General features: G+C 39.2%; 1 protein-coding gene across 1 annotated transcript in view; it reads right to left on the minus strand.

Moving 5' to 3' along the window:
- The window catches only part of KANSL1 (KAT8 regulatory NSL complex subunit 1), a 179,888-nt gene that overhangs the window by 136,813 nt on the left and 19,002 nt on the right, over window positions 1–24,073 (minus strand).

Genomic DNA, 24,073 nt, shown 5'->3' on the forward strand with positions numbered 1-24,073 from the left:
CCTCCTAATGCTCCATTTGCTGAGCTTCACTGATCAACATTCCTACCTCTAGGATCCTCAAGCTCCCAGAAACTCAAAATTCACTCTCTTCCTCCAACAAACTCCTCACCCTGTTTTATTATCTCCGGTAATGGTGTTGCTTTCATTTAGTAGCCCAAACTAAAAACCTCAGTCATCTGCTTCTTCTATATCCCCTTTGACTTAACTGGTTTAAGAGCAAAAGGAAATTTATGTAAAGAACTAAGCCAACTATTTTTTTAAGTTTTTTTGGGGGGGTTTTGTTTTAATTCCATACAGTGTTAGTTTCTGGTGTACAATATAGTGATTCAACAATTCCATACATCACTCTGCTCACTATGATGGTTAACTCCTTAATCCCCATCACCCATTTACTATTTACCCACCTCCCCTCTGGTAACCTCGGTTTGTTCTTTACAGTTAAGAGTGTTTCTTGATTTGTCTCTTTTTCTTTTTCCCTTTGCCTGTTTGTCTTGTTTCTTCAATTCCACAGATAAGTGAAATCGCATGCTATTTGTCTTTCTCTGATGGACTTCCTTCACTTAACATTTATACTCTCTAGCTCCATCCATGTTGTTGCAAATGACAAGATTCCATTCTTTTTTTGTGGCTGAATAATATTCCATTGTGCATATACATGCCACATCTTCTTTATCCACTCATCACTTGATGGACATTCAGGCTGCTTCCATATCTTGGCTATTGCAAATAATGCTACCATAAACATAGGGGCTAAGCCAGCTATTCTTAAAGCATGGTCTACAGACTTCTTAGGCGCTCCAAGACCATTTCAAGGGGCCACAAGATCAAAGCTATTTTCATATGAATACTAAAACATTATTTCCCTTTTTTCACTGCATTGAAGTTTGCAAAGAGGGTACAAAAACAAGGCTGAGCAAAACTGCTGGTACCTTCACATAAATCAATGCAGAGGAATTATTGGTCATTATGTTCTCAATTCATTTACAGTTTAAAAAGTCCATTCCACTTAATATCTTTGATGAAATTATGAATCTGATTAAATCTCCAATCTTGAGTGTATTTTTTTAAATACTGTGTGATAAAAGGAAAAATATGCAGAAAACAACTTCTGCTGCTTTAAGAAGTATGAGAAAAGGCACCTAATACAACGAAGTTGCAAGCTGAACCAGAAGCTTTTTTCACAGAACACTATTTTTACTTGGCAAAACTGACAAACTATGGTTTATTAAGACTTGAGCAGTTAGTAGATATTTTCTCAAAAATGAACAAAGCGAACCTGTCACTTCAAGAAAAACCACTGATGTTTGCTGCCAATGATAAAATCTCAGTTTTCAAGCAAAAATAAGTATTTCGAAAACTTATATCCACCACCATGAGCTTGAACACTTCCCCTATACTTAAAAAGCTTGTTTCTGATTAAACAGATTACTGCTGATATCAATGAATGTTCAGTTTTCAATACCACATAATGAAATGTATCAACATCAGGAAGATCTGTGTAACTCAGCGAATGACCAAATGACCAATGTATGTTAGAAACCCATGCACGTAAAAGCAAATGCAAGACAGACAAATGGACTTTAACATAACAGAACATGTAAAATTCACAGACGTGGTTTTAGGTTCTACATTGCAACTAACCTTTATGAAACTACTTGTCAAGTATGGGTGTAACGTCAAAGAATACCCACACTTACCTGAAAAAGCTATTAAAATACTTCTCTATTTTCTAACTACCTATCTGTGGGAGGCTGGATTTTCTTCATTTGCTTCAGATTTGCTTCAACCAAAACATCCTATCACAATAGAATGTATGCAGAAGCAGATACAAGAACGGTCTCCTCTTAAACTGGATATTAGAAGAATTGCAAAAACAAACAATCCCATTCACTAAATTCTTCTGTTCTGGTAAAAAGCTATTTTTCATAATATGTAATGGGTTTCTCATTTTTAAATGAATTGGTAAATAATTATTTTTCAAACTTCTCAAACTTTCTAATACAGCAACTATTGATAACGCAAGAAAGCTCTTTGTGGTTCTCAACATTTTGTAAGAGTGAAAAGGGGTCTTGAGACCAAAAAATTTGTAGATCACTGAACTAAAGCAACCTTCTCCCCAGTAAAAAATAAAGAAGGGCAACTTCCAATTTGGTCGAACATTTTTATCTCTGGATCAATACCAACATAGGAAATTAGGCCCTATAGGAATACACTAAGATTCTTTACAGGATGACAATTCAAATTACAAATATTGAAATATTTAAGTAAATGACTGAGAAATACCAATACACTTAAAGACCAAATATATCTACTGCTCCTTATACTTGCCAAAAAGTTTCTTGTTCTAAGATTGTATTTTAATGAACATCCTATGGATAACTAGATCTTCTAGGGCTTACAGAGCCTTATGGACCTTTCGGGCATACGGCATTCTATGTGACACAAACTGTTCTATGTCTACTTTTCCTATTTCAAATTTTAAATTTAGCAGTAATTCCTAATATGGCATAAATAGTTGTGCTATAGACCAACTGGTAAACAAACCAATGTTTAAGTTATTCGTTCAAAATACACTGAGTTAGTTTTATAACATGCAAAGAATTTTCTCCCATAAACAAAAATCACTCTCAGGTCTTTCCCATCAATTCCATCTCCTCCTCTTTTGAATTCATACCAATACACAGTTGATACTAGCAATGAAGGAAAGCACATTATCAGTATAAGATGATCGGTACAACGTGTGAGAAGAGTAGTTGTGAGGAGTTGTAGCCTACTAACCCAGAGCTCTGCAGTTAAGTCTCAACCATGGCAGGAAACAGCTTCCCTGTGGGGATCCAGGCAAGGACACAGATGTTACATAGCTTACACAAAACTTACTCAGGAAAACCCAGGTTCACCCAGCACACATAAAAAAGGTCATAATTAACATCACACCACAGAAGGTACTTAAGCGGCAAACATTCCAAGTTATTTTAGAGTTATACAATTCCTTAAAGTTCACAACTTAAAAATCTGCTGGCTCGAATCCCATCTCTTTCAAGATTTCTCTGACCCTCGAAGTACATCTGTGAACTTGACATTAATCACGTACATCTCAAAGGCAAGAGTTTATTTTGTTTACACCCGCTCTCCTTGGTCTCAATATCCCCACAGGATGCACTGCAAAGAGTAGTTACTAAAACAATCATCTAAATAAGTAGGGAGGAGGAAAAGGACAGAAGGGGAAAAAGCAACCTCTTCAGAAGGAATTCCATTCCTAACTCCTAAATCATTATCTTTCTATAGCCAAACAATACTGTTTAAAAAAAAAAAAAAAAAAAAAGATTGAAGTCTTCATCCCTCCCCCTTTTTATAAACTTTGAAATACTATACTGTGATTCAATCTTACCCCAAAGGCACTCACTTTGTAAGTATGCTGAGATTCAATATTACCCCCAAAGGCACTCACTTTGTTAAGTAAGGGGAAGAGGTCTGGGTTCACATTCTGGCTCTACCCTCATTTAAATTATTTAACTACGCTGTTCCTCAATTTCCCCATCTGCAAATGACAGAGCCTACCTCACAAGACTGCTTGATGATTAAATAAAATACTCTCCATTACTTACTTAGCCTAGTGCCTGACAACAACACCCATTATTTGCACTATTATTATAACCTATAGACAAAAAGCAAACATAAAAGGAATTTCAGCAAGACTTCTTAATGCACAGGAAAAATAGAAAGTAAGTAGTCTCCTAAAACATTGCTGTACCTGAAGACCCGTGCATGTAAAAATGGACTTGGCAAATCTAGTTAGCACTCAATATTAGCTGTACCTGCCTCAAACTACCAAAGCTTAGAATTTTAATTTTTGCTATAAGTTTAGATTTCCTTTTTTTTATTTAGATTTGCTTTTAGTACTTCATGATGATGCTTACAATAAAAACAAAACAAATCAAATGCCCAATAATTCACTTAAATTCTGGAATAGCCATACAATGGAATATTATGCAACCATGAATAATAACCAATGTAAAACAGTATTTCCTGACTTGAAAAAGTGCTTGCTTCACTGTTAAATGAAAAAATAAAAAGGCGTTACAAAAAACCAAAACGTATACTATGGCCTCATTTTTGTTTTAAAAGAGTAGGTGGTAAGATTCTTTTGTCTTTTGTTTTCTAGTGTATATAATGTCTCCAGCATAAACATGTATTATTGTATAATAAAAGGAAAAGAAGCAAAAAGAAAATAATGCAACTTCTTAAAGAGCCAAAAATCTGAGTAAGGCAAAATGTCATGGCAGCGTTCTTAAATTTAACATACTGAGCAAAATGTTGATTAAAAGCAATGATTCCCATCCCACTTGAATCCCAAAAGCTTCACTCTTCAATAATTTATAGCAGAGAAAGATTGTCAAACTTAAGCAATTTTACAAGAACAGAACAGCTTATGATAAATAACCTTTCTCCAAAGAATACAAAGTATTAAAAGCTACAATTAACTTATCAATTCTCATAATAACCTGGGCAGTAGGTTTTGGGCTGGGATTACAACTTCCAATTTACTAGTGGGAATAGATAATAAAGTTGTACTGCACATTCTTAATAAAGAAACCTAAAGTATCCCAATTTTTAGTTCATCTATAAATCACAATTTGACAAATAAATACAGATGGAGTTAATGTACCTGCTGTCACTGACATTAAGATTCTGCAGTAAACCTAGAGACAAAAAAAAAAAAAAAAAAAAAAACCAAAACAAAAAAAACACAAAGAGCTATAAAAGATTGAACTAGATATTAATGGTTTCTCTCCTAGTTCCAAGGAAGCATTCTAGGGACTGGAAGATGTCAGATAGGTTCAGCAGACAAACACATTTAGGAAAAACGTTCCTGATGGAAATTCACAATGCACTTCATCAGACTGAATGCTCAAATGCCTGCCTTTACCAAACCAAACACTTTCTCCCCCTATTATACCTATTAGTATCTTGCAGAACATTGTTCTGAGGGATACAAGTTGGGATAAAATTCAAACATGTGACTTTCAGGGTCTCTTCCTATGCTTATGACTCTTAAGTCTAAATTGCAACATAGGTTCAAGGGAAAACTTCCATGTAACACAAGTACACTGGGAAAGCAAAAAGTATACCTCTCAGGCAGTTTCCCAAGCCCAGCACTATGAATATCTTGTGCCAAATCTTATGAGTGGGGAAAGGGGACTCTCCTGTGTGTTGTAGGACATTTAGTAGCATCCCTGGCTCCACCTACTAGATGCCAGTAGCACCCTTCTACCAATTATGACACCTAAAAATGCCTCCAGAGCCGTCAAATGTCCCCTACGGGGTAAAAAATCACACCTTTCATTAGAAAACCATTGCCTAGATACAAACTATCTACACGTAGATGTATTCTTCCCAGAAAGCAAAACATATCCCGGTACTTCAACTATTTCAAGTCAGACCTCTATACCTACAAATGAAAACCTTGCCTTTATTCCTTGTAAGTTCCCAAGACAGGACTCCAGGTATACAAGACCAACCCAGCAGCATCCACCCTGCAAAAATGCAGAAACCCAAGGGGAGGGCTTTGGTCATTTGACTGGCCAGCAAACCACACTTTCACTGGAAACAGAAGCACAAATCAGATGGGGAAGAAAAGTATGCCCATAATGTGGCTTCTACTAACCTCTTCCCCACCATTACCTCATTACTCTGCACAAAGGTGAGAAATAGGAGGAGGAAAAATGGTTAGGGAAGTGTCTGTGAAGTTGTCAAAATTTCAACTGAAACTTGAAAATTAGCTAAAATGTCATCATGTAAAAGGCGAAGGCAAGAGAATGGTAAATGTGGCATTCTAGTGAAAGGAAACGGCATGGGAAAAGGCAAGGCTGTGGGAAAACATAGGACATCCTGGAGGTTAAAAGAAATGATCAGTTTGCTTGAAATATAAAGTATATTTTAACAGAGGAAACAGTATAGAAAAAAGTGGAAAGGCAGTCTGAAGCCAGATCATTAATGGACAACCTTGAATAACCAGCCCTTACTCAGACTTAAAGGCAGCAGAATGTCATTAAAGATTTTTCAAATAGGGAGTAACATCAGAACTGTGCTTTAGAGACCAGCTGGATAGGATGGATTAAAAGAAAGTAAAAAGGCAAAAACCATCGATGAAGCTACTGCAATAATCCAGACAGGGTGCAACACGGACCTCAACTAAGGTGTTCACCACAGTAGGAACAGCAAAATTTCCTTCAAGCTTAAATCCAGAAACTGGAAGGGGCTAAAGTCTGCAGAAGGGCCAAATAAATAACAGAAAAAGAAAAACGTAAAGGATCTTATCTCCTTCATGATAAAATCTTTCCATTTATTTCTAATGATGCTATTCAGGTTTCATATATTCTCCATTCCTAACATTATCAACCCCAACCCAGCCTGGGGCCTTATTAACTCACACCTAAATTAGCCTGACAGCTTCCTGACAGCCTTGGTCCTTCAATCTGGTCCATACCGTTTTATCACATCACTTCTCTACTCTGGAAGAGCTCCTTGTACCTTTCTCAGGAGTCCAAATTCTCCAAGATGAAACTTAACACAATATCACAGCAAATGCATCAGGTTGGGTAGACCTAGAACTCCCCCAGATTCCCAAAGCCATAATCTTTGCCTATGCTGGTGCTTCTACCTGGGAGACCCTTCTAACCCTCAGGCTCAAAATTTAATTAATCCTTCAATAGATGGCATTTCCACAAAAACTTCTGCAGGCTGTTTAGATTGCCATCACTTTCTTCCTGCTTAAATTGTAAAACTCATTTAAAGTCACCATCACGCAATTCAAATTATCTGAATATTCCCCAATTGTCAATTTACAAATTCTATTTCCACGGTGACAAAGTTCCTTAACATCCTTCTGCATGCTCACTAACTTGATCTAAAAATTGGAACATAGTAAGCACTTGTAAGCACTTACTGACTGGGCTAGAGCATTCAAAAGACTTGGCTAGGTAGGCCTTCAAGTATAAATAAGATTTTGCTATGCAGAGAAAGATGAAATTCTAATCAAGAAACCAACACAATCAAAATAATGGGAAAGGATCTGAGAGATGATCTACAGAACTTGCTGGATGAACCAAGAGGTACATGTACACCTTCTCAAGAAGAGGAAGAATGCAGCAAGTAGTGATCTGTAATGAGGTATTGAAAGCTACAGAACAGGACACACTGCAAAGTACTTCTTTTACATGGAAACAAATGTTTTGTTATAGAATACAATAGAGAATAGGAGGCAAAATTTTTATGATAAAACCCACTATTGTGGACAGTACACCACCCCAGTCCCTAACATGTGCCCATGCCAACAGGGCTTCTCATAACTGAATACGGTTTGTAACTACTAAGGGAAACAGTTCTCTGACTGGATGACAGATTATTACTACGACTGCTGTTCACAAACCTTAACTGACCTTTTACCATGTCATTGTACTGCCTTATACATATGTTCTCATTTAATTCTCACAACGTTATAAAGTACTCTTACTCGCATTTTATAGATGAAGTTTGAAGCTCCAAAAGTTAAGTAATGTGTCCAAGATCACACAACTACTAAGCAGCAGAGGCAGGATTCCAATTCAAATCTCCAGTTCTAAACCCCATGCTTTTAACTACTATACTAAGTAGTTTAAGGCTAGGTTTAAACTGGAAGGGGCTTGGGGCACCTGGGTGGCTCAGTCGGTTAAGTAGCTGACTTCAGCTCAGGTCAGGCAGTTCATGGGTTCGAGCCCTGCATCAGGCTCTGTGCTGACAGCTCGGGGCCTGGAGCCTGCTTCGGATTCTGTGTCTCCCTCTCTCTCTCTCTCAGAAATAAACATTAAAAAAAATATATATGTAATTATTTTACATATATATACTGGAAGGACCTTAATTGCTGGACACTAGACTTCGAATTTTGTTTAGTCTTTAGAAGAAAGCCAGAGAGGGAATACTAACTGAATCTAATAAACATTTTACAAAAATGCCTACAACATTCAAATTATTGCACTAAGTGCCTACAAGGTTGATAAGGGCCACTTAAGACAGACACTACTATGTGATCAGAGAATCCCAGGGGACCTTAAGGGATCCTCACACAAACGGAGTCAGTAAGGTCATAAAAGGCTTCCCACAGGAGACAACATCTACATTGATACCTAAAGAATAACTAGGGTCCAGCATCACTCATACAGTTACTGCAAGCGTCCCACATGCAAATCCACTCCCTCCCCCAATACCAAATCCAAAACCAATTCCTGCCCCTCAACATGCCCCCTGTGAGTGAATCCTGATCTCAACTACTGATTTACCATCTATCATAAATACCTCATTTAAATATATACTAATGCCAGATACAAACAACAGAAAGACTACTGGAGTAGTTTCATTAATGCCAAAGATAAGAGAATAGAAAGTATGTGCACAGGTAAGCCCAGATGATAAAGCACTGTTTTGCCTACAAAGATCAAGGCAGGCTTCCAGAAAAGGAGGACATTCTGACTGAATTTTGAAGGTTAAATAGGGAGGGTTCAATAGACAGAATGACAGGCACATTCATTTCATCCTTAATGCCACTGCCTTGTTCAAAGCCTCGTTATGTACTACAGTAATTCAAGCAGTAATAATCTCCCAACTGTTCTTTCTTCCTGTCTCAGCAAGCCTTCAATCTAGCATCCACTACCAAAATGATTAGAAAGGAAGGAGAAACAGAACATAAATCTGACTATGCTGTGCTCCTCTTAAAAATCCTTCACTGACTCTAGAGTAAGGATGAATCCAAACTCTCCACACAGGATATATCTGGGCCCTTTTTTATACTCAGCCTCATCTCCAACCTGTCCCCACTCCAAACACCTGAATCTTATTTAGAGTTTCAGGCTCTTTCCATGCTCTTGCACCTTTGCTCACACTTTCTTTTCAAGGTTCAGCTCCAAGAGATCACATGTCCTCTCAAGTATTCACCATTTATTTCAGGTTGAGTTAGGGGTCCTTCCCTCTCTAGGGTCTTATCTGCACTCCCATGATACCCTGGGCAACAGTTCATGATATAAACTCCCCATCTTGTCATCCTGTCTGTCCCCTCCTTCCCTAGATTATATACTTCTTAAAAAAAAAATGGGGGGGGGGGTGTAGAGGGAGGGTTATGGCTTGTTTTATCTTTATTCTCTACAGGTGGTCCCATGCCTGGCAGAAAGTAGACCAATACATGTTAGTTAACCCGAACACTGTATGTTGAATGCATCAGATGGAGATCCACCATGAAGTTAATGGATATGTCTGATCATAAGGTGATAACAACCTAACAAGGAGCAGGCATCAACTGAATCTAGGACAGACTTCATCTACCTCAAGTTCCAGTCATTTACAATGCCAAGCACCTGCACTCAGACTAGCAAACTTTTTAACTGTACTTTTAAAACTATTAAATTTGGTTACATAAGCCTTTTGAAAGCACTATCTATCAAAATTTTTCATGCCATTACCCAAACATTTACCTAGTAACTGCAGTCTAGGAACCTATCCAACAGAAATATTCTCATAGATATAGAAATATCATAATTCTTTCAATGAAGAATTGTAATACAAAAAAAAAAAAACCCACAACACTTAAAAAGGAACACTAGAATACTATGCAGCTATTTAAAAAAAGAGAACTGGGGGCGCCTGGGTGGCTCAGTCGGTCGAGCCTCCGACTTCGGCTCAGGTCATGATCTCACGGCTTGTGAGTTCGAGCCCCGTGTCGGGCTCTGTGCTGATGGCTCAGAGCCTGGAGCCTCTTCAGATTCCATGTCTTTCTCTGCCCCTCCCCTGCTCAAACTGTCTCTCTCTCTCAAAAATAAACATTAAAAAAATTTTTTTTAAATAAAAAAAGAGAACTGTATGTGTTGATTTGAAAAAAATCTCTACGATGTACAGCAACATGAAAAGAAAAAAGCCACTTAAGTATAATCCCATTTATGTTAAAAACTATACAAACAGATAGGGCACCTGGGTGGCTCAGTTGGTTAGGGGTCCAACTTTGGCTCAGGTCATGACCTCGTGGTTCTTAAGTTAGAGCCCCGCATCAGGCTCTGTGCTGACAGTTCAGAGCCTGGAGCCTGCTTCAGATTCTGTGTCTCCCTCTCTCGCTGCCCCCTCTCAAAAATAAACAAACATTAAAAAAAAAATTTTTTTAACTACAGAAACAAATTTTTTTTGAAAAATGACTATGTATCAAAATAATGGAGTTTAGGGGTGCCTGAGGCGGCTCAGTCGGTTAAGCATCTGACTTCAGCTCAGGTCATCATCTCATGGTCTGTGAGTTCGAGCCCCGCATCGGGCTCTGTGCTGACAGCTTGGAGCCCTGGAACCTGCTTCGGATTCTGTATCTCCCTCTCTCTCTGCCCCTCCCCTGCTCACGCTCTGTCTCTGTCTCTCAAAAGTAAATAAACATTAAAAAAAAAAAGCAAGAAAGAAATACTACCATCCTTCTTTCATTCCCTTGGGAGGTCAAAGGAAAAACTAAGAGGTAAGCAGTAAATCAGTAACTGCAAAAAACAGCAGTCCAATTTCTTTTATATATGCTTGAGGTCTTCAAACATCCTCAGTTCTCCACAGTAACATATGAACAGTTTAATGTAACTTCCCTAACAGTTCAACTTAATCAACTAGCATTTTTACAAAGCTTCTCTACTAGCAAACATCAGAAACTAATTAGCTTTACCTCTACCCCTTCACAACCTCCCATGGAAGTGCTAATATGCAGTCACAAAGGCCAAATAGGAGTAGCAAAAGAAAGCCTGGTATATCAGTTTTTAGCAATTTTTGGTGTAACATCCTAACAAAATCATTATTCATCTGTTTTATTCCTCAACACTTCTCCAACTGAATTTAACCAGGTCTGACCTTAAGCTGCTCCCTTTTTAAAAAGAAATTAAAAAGTAAGGGACTCCATTAAGTTTGATGCCACTCAGAAACAACTTTTTCCAAACAAGGGCAGAATATGCTGTACTTAAAATTCAGAATGAGATCTCATTTGGGATTCCTATTCAAGTAACAAGAACCAGAGTTTTTGATAACATTTAGATAAAACTGCACTGAATTCACCTCCACCTTACATTTCCTGACTCTCAAAAGCTTGAGGGGCAACCGTAATTCTTAAAAAAATTAGGACTAGAGAAAAATGGGCAAGTTTACAATCAACAACATAAAATATAAAGCTAAATAATTCCCAGCTAAATTAACTCTCTAGAAGCATTAGGCATTCAAATGTTAAATTTTATGGAGCTATCTTATAATCTTGGAAAAGCAAGGCTTGCAGAAGGTAACATTTATTAAACAACTATCATTTGCCAGACACTGCTACCCAACATAAATCAAGAATTTAAAACAACTCCAACCTTGAAAGGCCTCTTTGCATAAAAACTTAAAACCTTCATACACAATATTTAACTTTTTCTTTCAAACTACCTAAGCTCGTTTGTTTTTCATTCACGAACATGAGTTGTGTTCTCTACACTAAAGTTGGTTTCCTCATACTCTGCATTTTAGCTCTACCTTTATCAAAGAGGTGAAAAAGCTTAACACATAAAAAGTATCTACTTCAGTTCTTTTTGGAAAATCACACCAACTGGCTAATTTTCCTCTATACATTTCACCCTACATTAATAATAAACAGGCTACATGGCGTATCTTAGGAACAAATGATAACTGAGTAACTAACAGTGACCCTTCCACAACATGTCTTTTTTTCCTATGACACACAATCTGCAAGCAACACCCAAGGACCTTCTTGTGGCCTTCAAAAGTTGGGGACCTCTAGTACAGTGGAATATTTGTCTTTTCTAACTATTATTGTGGTTCACTGAGTTGATGTCACATTCCAAGGAATAGGAAGTACTGATGAAAGAGTCTTATTTTGTGTTACGAATTATTACACTCAGGCAGGAGTATTTTTTGCACAACTTTTAGTATGCCCAAAGAAAGACTAATAAGCACTTAAGATAGAAACTATAATTCAAACATGTATCTTCACAAGCAACATGAAGACTCAAAAACCAATCCGAATTTAGATTTCCAAAGAGTAAAGTCCTATTTTTAGGAAAAGGACATGGTCCAAGTACTCTTTGCACCGACACAGTACGCAGGCCAGGTGTATAAGGCCATTTTATTTGAGACACCTGCACTGTACTCCTTCGTAAAGTGATCAAATAGGGCACTAAAGTAAAATATGCTTCCTGAGACCCAGAACAGTCTAACCAATCAAAGAAGAAACTTACTTAAAATAGAGAAAGAGGGTAGAGAAAAGGTGCCTTAAAACTCTAAATAAACCACTTAATGATGAGATTTGGTTTTGTTCTGGGGCAATCTGCCACAGACCACATACTTATTCTGCACTACTCCCTCCTTTCCAAACTCAAGGGAGAGATCCTTTGGAAAAAAAAAAAATTAATTTTTTAAAATCCCTCTCTCTCTCTTTCTCTCTCTCTCTCCCTCTCTCTCTCTCTCCAGGAAGGAAATCACTTAGTTTCTGTGTCTTAATGGCCTCACCAAGAAGAAAAAATAACCTTTACAAAACCCCCCAAGGAAGCTAAATATAAGAGGAGTAAGCATTACTCTTTTAAACTCTTTAGAAAATCCAATACGGACTAGCATCTTTTTACATTTTAAAATTGCTTTTCCAGTAAAACAAGGCAACTAAGCTTTACTGCACTCAAAGCTAAATGCCTTCTCAAACCAGCATCACCACCCATAATGGCCCTATGTTTACAGATTACATAATTCAGGTTATATCAAACAGAGCAAATCTAAAACTTGTTTTTCACTTTAAAATACAATTAAAATCTGTGGTCAACCCAATAAAATGGAGAGGATGTACAGCCTCTGGTTATAGTGTAGCATTACTAGAAAAGGAAGAGTATTTTGGCAGTGTTTGAAGAAGGGAAAAAAATGGGAATATTTTCCTTTCTTCTCACCTTGATAAAAGCTCAAAAGTGAACTTGTAAGCCTTACTCATTTTCCAGCTTCCAGAATTTTCCTCAACACGATAATGATAAGTCTAACAATCAAAGAACGCTCTGCAGGTTTAACCATAGAAATAACGTGTGTAGGCAGGAATAAAGAAAATCAGACAAAGATTTAACATCTCACTTTGGTAAAGCACAGTCAAATACTAATGTTCTGAATAAGGCTTTCAGTAAAGATGCAGGGACACTTCTAAAAACTTCATTCAACAGATTCATATAAGTGAAAGGACCCGATCGTACCACAAAGCTCTGTCAATACTTAGTTGATCACTCAACTATCTACAGACACAAATCAAAAATACTTATATACAGTTAAATGTAGTAGTCATCAGAAACCAACCATCTTCACCAAAATACAAAGGTTAACAATCTTTGTCATATCTAAGGTTTCCCTCTGAATAGTGCATACTTGAGAAATAAAAAGTTAACCACCTCAAATCACAAGATCACTAACAAATACATCAAACACAAGAAAGGTCAAAGAAACTGCATACTTTGTTGGATAAACATAGCGGAAATTGAAATTCCATGACTGAGGACAGTTACCCCACATATAATACATTTTTTAAATTCCCAAGGGATGAGCATTTTTACCTTGCCTTATTTTTAGAACTACACATCACACTGTACATATCACATGACATGATGTAACTGTTAGCAAAGAAAATGGCCCAAACCATTGAAAATATACATTAAGAGGAAATGAATCAGTGCATACTTAAGAATCACTACATTTCACATTTACCTTTTTTATTTTTGAAGATGTTTCCTAACTCTATTACAGTAGACTTTTTTATTAACTGGAAAAGTAGCTAGTAACCTAAGTAGGAACAACAGAAAACTGTACTTGATATTTTACAAAATAGGAATTTACCCAATTACTGGGAAAACTGATATGAAGAAACAGATAACAGAACATTCTTCCAAACCTCAAGAATTAAAAGCAAAAATTGTCTGGATCAAAAATGCAACAGAAACATAATGTAATACTCCAGTTGGAGAACAATTATTACTCAAAAGTGTTCCCTGTTGTTAGGAGAAAATAAAAATAGTTTTAACTGACAATGCCTGCAGACAACTGAAAATTTCTAAACTGGTGAGACAGTTTATTAGAAAAGGAACCAAGTATATGGTATAGGAGGGGGGGAGGGGAAAAACACACCCACTTAAGCCTTTGTAAACAGTGGTACTTAAAAGACCCAAGAAGCTGGGAAAAATCAAAACTACAGACTATTCTAAAAAGTGTAAAAGATATTCCAGTGTACTACTGTCCATACTTGAAAGTGCTTTAGAGACAAAGTTCAGTAACAATCTATAACTATATCATGATTATGCAAGGCGAAGATTATGTAATTTTATCATTTATTATAAATGTTCTCCTACTCTCAAACTAAAACAACTAAAACGTTTTGATCTCTCCGATGGGGAGGGGATAGTTTCTTCTGGGCTACAGTTTAAAAATATAAACACACACCCCAAAACAAACAAAAAAACACAATGACTGCTAGCCACGTGACAAAGGAGATGGCAACACCAGGATTGTGAATGGAGGGGAGGGAGGAGAGGCAGGACGACTAGGGAGATTTCTCGGAACTTTGGGGACCTCTAGATTCGGGTCTCTCGACCTTTAAGGTACCAAACTCTAGCTCTACAAGTTGTACGTTAACATTCTCAAATACAGTCTATTAACAGATCACGAAAAATGCTCTAGTGACCTCCAGGATAAAGAGGCGTAAATCAGAGAAGGAAAGAGAGCAATTTAAAGTGGCGCCATCATGTCACCCCCTTTCCCCTAAGGCAATCAATAAGCAATAGTTAAGTAACGTGTTTCTCCAAAAAAAAAAAAAAAAACACAAAAAAACAAAAAAAAAAAAAAAAACAAGCCACCACACTGGGGGCCCGACAATGGAAAACAAAAGGGTTTTTAAGTAAGACATGCGCTTAAGGTTGTTTATCGTATGGAAAACAATCAAACTATTTGCTGAAGAATCAAAAGACAGCCGGAAAACAGGCCCCCCAAACTCACTTAAAAGCAAATAAATGCCTCTTCCTCTTTGGGTTTTTTTTTTTTTTTAAACAAACAAACACGTCCGCCTAAGGGAGACTAGATCTGAAAACATAAGTGACCTCAATATATAGACAACAAAAATAATAGATAAATGAAACAAATAACCATCTCACAACAATCAGAGTTGTGATACACACCGTGCACCGCGCAAGATGTGTGTTACGAGCAGAAAAAGGCCTTCTGCAGTCAAGAGAAGTTCAAGCCAAGAGCCAGAGTTTGTTTGGGGTTTTTTTTACGGGAATAAATCGTGTTCTTAAGGCCGCATTTTTAAATAGAACGCCAAAGGAAAAGCTGGCGAACGAGGCGGCAGCTGGTAGAGAAGGGCCCCCGCACACCCCCGCCCTTGGGGCGACTCCCAGCCCCGGACCCGCAGCGGGGAAGCCCGGTGAGGCCATTTAAAGTTCCGGGGATTTTTCCTGCCCTGCCCTGCCTTTCTAGTTACAACTAACAAAGAGAGAGAGAAATGGGAGCCACAGGGAGAGCGAGGAGAAGGAGAAAGGGCAGCGGGAGGAGGAGGAGGAGAGGAGCAGCAGCAGCAGCACCTACCACGTGATGGAGGAGCGTTGCCCGGGCGGATTCAGCCCCACAAAATGGGCGCAGTTTGCAAACAGCCCCCGGCCTGGGCGCCGAGGGCCGGCGGCGGCAGGCGGGGGCGCGCGGCGGCGGCTCCGGCCCGGGCCCGCCGCTCTCCTCCCCCCCGGCGCCCGGAGCCGCCCTGACTTTCCGGGCGGGGGGGGGCGAGGCGGAGGGGGAGGGGAAGGCGGCGGCGGCGGGGAGCGGCCGCTTTTTCTTCTCTTTCGGGCCCCTTCTCCGGCCTTCCTCGGCTCCGGCGGGGCCTGGGCACCGTCGGGGACCGCAGCCCGGCGGGGAGGACTGGCGGGCGGGGGCAGAGGGTGAAGCCGCCCCCCCGCCCCGCACAAACAAGCACCGCCGTCTGCAGCCCGAGCCCGCACCCCGGCCGCCACCCCCGCACGCCTCTTCCCGGCCGGGGAGCGCGCTCCGGCCGCCCCCCGCGCCGCCGCGGTGAGACGAGTCGGCTTCGCTACGGTGCTCGGTTCTCCCGCCGGCTCGGCGAGCGGTGGCGGCGGTGGCGGCGGCACTGGGAAAATGGCGGCCGAGCTCCTTTTCCCTCCCCCCCTTTAATCTGAAGCGGAGGGAGAATGGAGCGAGCGAGCGAGCGGGCGAGCGCCGGGGACACGGGGAGGAGGGACAGCAGCGCCTCCGCCGGCTGCGGCTGCGGCGGCGAAGGGCCGCTCCGCCCCGGCGCGCCGCCAGGGGGCGCCCGCCGCGCCACCCCCGCGGGCCGCCAGGAGGCGCGGCCGCCGCCGCCTCAGTCATGGCTCCTTGCCGCGGCCGCTGTTTCTGCACCTCCATCTGCGGAGGCCGCGGCGCCGGGACCCAGCTGCTCCCAGACGTGCGGCCACGGCACGGGGCACTGCGGCAGGCGGGAGAGGGCCCTCGCTCCGGCCGAGGTGAGGCTAACCTGAGGCGCTGACGCCGTCACATTCCCTCCGCGCCGGGGCTGGCGGGGCCGCGCGCAGGCTATGAGGGGGCAAGGCGGGCAGGCGCGGCGGAGCAAGAGGACGTGAGCGAGGAACTGTTTGCACTGTGTAGTAAACAGGCTAATGCAGTCGGTGCCACACTATTCCAGGGTTAAACGCGCGCTGAATCGGGTAGGAAGCTCCCTGACCAGCGAAGCGCTTTCTGCCGCCCTTTGTCCTAGGCGACTGCCTCGATACACTGCAGCACGCCTGGGCACTAGCCCCAGCGCAGCGCTCCGCAGCCGCCAGGGTGGAAAAAAAAAAAAAAAAAAGGCGCACGTCGTCATTGCGCAGGCGCAGGCCAGGGCCCGCGCCGGGCCAGCCCGGGAAGGGACGACCGGGAGCTAGAGGGGAAGTGATGGCCCACCCGCGCCGGGCCCGCTGGGAACTGTAGTTTTCGTTAAGAAGCACGCGTCTTGTTTTGGGTGTCATGGTTTGGCAGATCCGCCAAAGCAGGCAAATGGCATTACACAATGAGTATTTATGCTTCCTGTCGCCACCAAAAGGAAGTTCACTGCTATGCTAAAAGTTTAACAAAGAACTCCACAGAGAAACCAAATCTCACAACAAAAAGCAAACTTCCCACTTTTCCTACCAGAGTTGGTTTAAAGTGGTGGCACTTTATCTTTCTCATGACCAGTTTGTCGGTACAGTATTTTATTTGTTTCCCAAAACAGGGCCTTACAATAATGGAACCTTTCTAGATTAAAAAAGTTAAGCAATATAACGCAAAGTGTCACATTTACACAAAGTATAATTCCACCACCCTTTAAAACCAAGAAAAAAAAAAAAAAGTTGCCAAAAGATTATTTCAGTGGTTTGAGATTTTAAAACAGAACTCTAGGATTCGTCAGAATGTGCTTTAAATGACTGAAGGAAAAAATGATTACAACAATTAAATCATCAAATTCAGCAAGACAGGAAGGGTATGCTCTACTATGAAAAGGAAGATAAGAAATGCTCAATACTGTTTTGTGGCTTACCAGAACCAATATCCGGTGGTATGCTCACTTCTGCTAGCCAAACAAACACCCTCTCGGTTGTAGTCCTCCCACAAAGTTACCAGCAACTATAGCATCTACACCTGTATGTCAGTGAGCTCCCATTTGTACTCTTAAAATCACACTACAATGAAGTCACGGTCAAATTACACAAAGAATGAACTAATATAAGTGTACCATCCAAAAGAGATGCTGGTCTTGGCTTTTTATAATCCTGCAAAAGAAAATTTAGTTGATTAAAAAAGTATACACATATCTCCATATAAATAGGAATTCCATAAAATATAGCAGAAAGGTGTTAAACACAGACCAACAGATGGCAAACTCAAGTCCTAATCTAAGGATTCTGAAATCTAAATGAGCCAAATGAAAAACACCGAATAAGGCAAAGCCCCTTCCAGCATATACTTAAAAATATTATGTTCAAAGACACCCACCACAAAATAATTAATCTTACTACTGATTAGTAAGTGGACTGGGCCTAGTCCTAAAACTCAACTGTGAGATTTAATTAGGCCCCCAAATAACGAAGATTGTGAAATACTTTTTTACTCAGTGGATTAGGAAAAGGTGGGAATGCTCATTTTAAAACATGCTTTTTGGGGAAAAATAAATTCCAACTTTCCCATTCTCTCAATGTTTAGCCCAAGAGCCAGGAGTTCACAGTGTTTATGGCATTTAAATCAGTCAAACGTGTTTTACATTCTTATCTCAAACCAGATGTCTTTTTCCTAAGGCACCAATTTTTACAAATAAAAAGATTCAAAGGTAAGCCACTAAAATGCAAAAATCTTAAGAAGAGAGATACGTTTTCTTAAAATTGACCCCAGAAACACAGTGGATGTCAAGGCTGATTAAACACACACATACACCCTACTATTCATATCACTCTTGGAGTAGTCATTATGGTTGACTCTCAAAGTTGATATTTGTATTAGTTTAACCCATCCCCTCTGCCAATGATTGGTTGGGAATGGGCATGAAACCCAATCCTGGCCACTGAGACATGAGTAGAAGCCCACTGGAAGGCCTGCTAGAGAGAAGTGTGAGAAAAGCTTCTTCATTCCTAAAAATGAAATGAGAAAGTTACCTCTTCTTTAGACTGTGCAAAAAATGACACCTCAAACTGCTACAGTCACCCTACAAGAAGCCTGAAGATGCCACAATCCTCATCAAAGGGGGCGGAATGGAGAGCTGGCAAGAACTTTTCAGCATTAAGCCATTATATCAAATAATCCTGACCTCTGCTAGACTACTGGACTTCCAGCCACACAAGAACAATGTAACAACATTTCTTTATTGTTTCAGCCAATTTAAGTTAGGTTTTCTATACCTGAAGTCAAAAAAATTCTAATTAATTTCTCATATTTTAGAGCACCTATATTATATTACTTGGATTATTCATATTGTCATATTATATAAAACCTTATTTATTCCTCAGAAAAGACCTTTCCTTCTATATACAAATCTGTACCCATCCATGTCTTTATATGTTCTTTCTGCCTAGAAAAAGAGGACCATCCCTCCTCACAACCATTCCTTGTTCATTCTTCTCCCCCAACCCACTGCGACTTATTTTTCCTTCAAGACATGTTCCACCATTTCATTTACATACCTCATTTAACAAGGTAGATAATTGGCCCTATAATAGTTAAAGGCTCTCTATAATTCCTTTGAGGTTGTTTTCCTCTATCAGTCTTACCTCTGAAGCTGGTCTGAAAGCCCTAAAAGGCAGGAACTATGGCTATTCCAACTTCAGATTTATAACTCTCACCTGTACAATAAACATATCCCAAGAAGGCACTCTCTAATAACTTCACTATATATATATATATATATATATATATATATATATATATAAACAAGCCAGATAGTCCTAAACAGAACATTCTATCACAAATTCAGTACTTCATATGTCCAAACTAATCTCAAAAAGACAAGGGATTGTTTTGTTTTGCACTTTAAAAATATGTATTAAAACTAAGGAGAAAGTCCTAAAGCCTAAACCATTTAGTTTCAAAAGAACAGGGACCCAGTTTCTGTTATTTATTGTTGCATCATTACATCCTGGGGACCTAGTCCAGAGCCTTGCAAAAGGGGGCACTTTGTAAGAATTTGCTGAATAAATGAAGAAAGCTATAGTGTGGTAACTAAGAATATAGGATCCAGGGGTAGCCCTAGATTTTACCTGCCTCCTTGACTTATCAGCTGTGTTACTTTCGGCAAAGTACTAAACTTATAAGCCCCAGTTTCTGCTCTGCAAAAAGGAGATAGTGATGCCTACCTCATAAATTTAACTATTATCGTTATTAGTTAACTAATGAAGCTATTTTCCCAAGTTCAATAATTGAAGAGGTTAAAATATGAGATAAGGTCAGCACCTCTTCCCTAATTCAAACTTCAAATCCCTATCTACACACTCCAGCAAACAATGTTTTCATTCATAAACTCAGATAACACTATCCATAAAAATACTTTGAGCTCCCCGAGAGCATATTCTAATTCTGAAAAAGATTTACATTCATAAATCCAAAACCACATAAAAAGGTAAAATTCATTTATTCAACAAAAATTTAGTGAGTATCTATTAAGCTCAAGACCCTGTTCCAGATGTCACAGAAATGAACACGTCAATCTATTTAAGACAACATTAAAATTATATCATGAAAGAAACAACTTTAAACTGAAATTGGTGCATGCTCTCATGTTAATATGTTATCAGCTAAATATTCAGTAGAAAGCTAGAATTGAATGAACTGAGCCAATAGTAAGAAATTTAAATCAAAGAAATTTTGGATGTAGAAGGAATATGGAAGGTCATCTAGCTAAACCTCCAACTTTTATTAGTGGGAAAACAAGGTAAGGCCAAGAGAGAACAGTTAAGATTCTACCCTAAGCCCCACAGCAGAAGGACACAATGGGATCAGAGGTCAGTCTCCAATTCTCACTTTCCCTCTATATCATCTGCCTTCCAGAGTTACATTCTCCCAACAGAAACATGCTACTTACTTGACTAATAAGAACTACAAATGTGACAAAGATATTAAGCTCAAACAATAGTACCTATTTCATAGTTTCACAAGTATCAAGATTTAGCCAGATGTCAGTAAAAGAAAATCCTCACACTGATTACAAGAATTGTAAGGCTCAGAAATCAAGATTTTTTTTTCATTAAATGGAGGTCTCAACTCATTCAAAATATATATTCTTATGTATTCAGTCCACTAGCAACAAACTTTCAGTAAGATTAAACAGCTTAAGGCATGTGAAAAACTTTTGTAAATGGCAAAGTAGTATAAGAATGCATGGCATTCCTTAGTTTCAATCCCACCTAAAAACAAGATAAATTTCTTCTCCATACTAGAGATACAGACTGTCAAATTTACATAAAGAAATTACCTTACCATTTCACCACAGAAGTGATCCAATAACTCACTGAGAAGAAAAACTAATCTTAGGCAGTAAGTAATAATAATTGTTACTAATAATAATAACTAAAGTCACAGGTTAACTCTGAAAACACTTCTAAATCTATAAATACTTTATTTAGGGATAACTCATAAGATAGCAACTGAATATAACTGTAACACTTAAACAAGTCAGGTTCTTTCACACCAGCTACAATAAGATCTAGGTTTTCTCCTCCATGGTACCAGATTTGAAAGTAGCAACACAGGCACTTACTTCTTTCTAATGCATGCAGTTTAATGAAGACTTATGAAATATTTTAATAAAGTTTCTCAAGTTGTCAAAAACTACACTGATTATTTAGGTGGATTTTAATTAATTCTGCTGCTTTAAATTTTAATATAGAACATTAAAAAATTCTCAAATAATTAGAATTAACCAAAAAAAGTTCATTGACCAAACATAACAAAAGGAGTACTCCAATATTCTGACTTAGCTGACAAGGCAATGTCAAATGAAGCAATCTGTCTAGGACCTAAACACTGTTTCAGATGATAAACTTAAATGTCAGAATTTGCCCAAAATTTTCCAAGAAACTGCCTGGCTTCTATTCTAAATGAAACATAGAAGTAAACATGCAGAAGAACTTCAAGGCAGCCATGAACAGCCAACTTGTGGAAGGCCTGATAAAGAGAGTCAGAGGGGGAAAAATGTTCAAAGAGAAAAGGAGACAACAGGTGCACAAGGCAAATGTCACTTAAAATTTTTTTAAGCCCAGGGTGCTTGAGTGGCTCCATCAGTTGAATGACAGACTCTTGATTTCGGTTCAGGTCATGATCTCATGGTTGTGGGATTGAGCCCCAGGTCAGGCTCTGCACTGGACACAGAGCCTGCTTGCGATTCATTCTCTCTCTCTCTCTCTCTCTCTCTCTCTCTCTCTCTCTCTCTCTCCCCTCCCCTCTCCCTCTCTTTGCCCCTCCCCCACTCGTGGGTAGGCTCTCTCAATCTCTCTCAAAAACAAAAACAAAAACAAAAACAAAACTTTAAATCAGTTGCTAAGTCCAAAGTTAAGATGCAACTTCCAAAATCTCGCTCTGATGGCAGAACAAACCTAGGGATTTTGGAGACAGCACACGTGTTCCCTCCATTGGAAAGGCACACCATTCTTGAAAAGGAACATACCTTTTTAAACCACTAATTTCTGGATTCTTGAACCAGGTTTTCATGTACACTATGAGCACAGTGATATAAAATAGGGGGTAACTGAAGCCAATGAATAATCAAGAGAGACACCTTGCTGGAGTGTCAATTTAATCAAAGATTGTAGTAAAATTGCATATACTTTTATTAAAATAAACACAAATATATTATGTAGCAAAATACAAAATTCTCATTTTTTTCAAGATAAAGGAGTCTTCAGAGAAATGTCCTTTTCGTGAGAAGTTGCTCTGGACAACCCTAGACTGAGGGTACTTTAAAGGAAAGTAGGAGAAACAATGCTTTAGATCATTTATGGATAAAGATGTATCCCAAAAAATCCTGAACATAATCCCTCCATAAAGATAATATAACTTGGAGAGATCTTATATAAAAATTGTCATGGATACAATATTACAAATGAGTCCATAAGCTACTGAGAACATGACTAGAATTCAGGAAATGCTAAAGTCCTTGTCTTATCTCTGTCACTCATTTACTAAGAAATCAAATATAATCTCCTTAACAATAATCTTTTCTCATTTCTGAATTAGACAAAAATAATAACATACAATATTTGGTATTTTCAGCCATATTCCAAATTAATTCCCACAATCAAATTTAGACACAAATTTATCTAACAAAACTTGTCCCAAATGAACTAACTTCAACTAGCAGAACAAACAAATTTAATTTAAAAAATAAAACAGCTAAATGAAAGTATAACTTCTGGGAGACCTTGGGTGGCTCAGTCAGTTAAGCATCCAACTTCAGCTCAGGTCAGGATTCGTTCATGAGTTCAAGCCCCACATCAGGCTTTTTTTGTGTGTGTGCTGTCAGCACAAAATAAAGGTATTTATTTGTATTTATTTTGAAAGAGAGAGAAAGTGCATGTGCTAGCGTAAGCAGGAGGATGAGCAGAGAGAGAGAGAGAGAGAGAGAGAAGAGAGAGAGAACTCCAACCAGGCTCCGCATGCTGTCAGTGCAGAGCTTGATGCAGGGCTCAAACCCACAAATCCCAAGATCATGGCCTGAGCCAAAATCAAGAGTTGGATGCTCAACCAACTGAGCCACCCAGGTACTCCTAAAATAAACATTAAAAAAAAAAAAGGGTCTTTTTTTTTAATGTTTGTTTATTTTTGAGAGAGAGACAGAGAAGAGCATAAGCAGAGGAGGGGGAGAGAGACACAGAATCCAAAGCAGGCTCCAGGCTCATGAGCTGTCAGCACAGAGCCTGACACAGGGCTCAAACCCACAAATCACAAGATCATGACCTGAGCCTAAGTTGGATGCTTAACCAACTGAGCCACCTGGGTGCCCCTAAAATAAACATTTTCTGTAAAAAGTGTATCTTCGTTGCTTCTTGGCCTTTTGGCTAAGATCAAGTGTAAAAAGTGTATCTTCTGTGGTATCAAGAAGAAAAAAATGTTCTGTGTAGGGGAAGGGATTAAACTCACATTTCCTATTATAACTATACTGGCAACATCAAAATGTGGTCTTGCTGGTAATATTTAGCCTAAGTTATTAAATTTTTATAACATGACAACAGTAATACTAGCGTTCCTGCCTTGGAGGACTTTCTTTTTCAGTAAAACTGGATATCCCCTTAAAGCCCTAACATTCATTTCCATTCATTCATAAACATTTATTGACTGTCTACCAAATGCCAATCACTGTCGTACCTCTGGAAAAAAAAATACTAAGTCACCATCATAAGTTATGTGGTAGCCAAGAAAAACTTCTATTCATTGACATTTTAAATGGTTAAAAATTCAAAGCTAAGAAATCATAAGAGAACAATTAGCAAAATTTTAGTGCTTTATGCTTCCAACTCCATTCTCTTCTGAT

Source organism: Lynx canadensis, chromosome E1 (assembly GCF_007474595.2).
Source record: "Lynx canadensis isolate LIC74 chromosome E1, mLynCan4.pri.v2, whole genome shotgun sequence".
NCBI lineage: Eukaryota > Metazoa > Chordata > Mammalia > Carnivora > Felidae > Lynx > Lynx canadensis.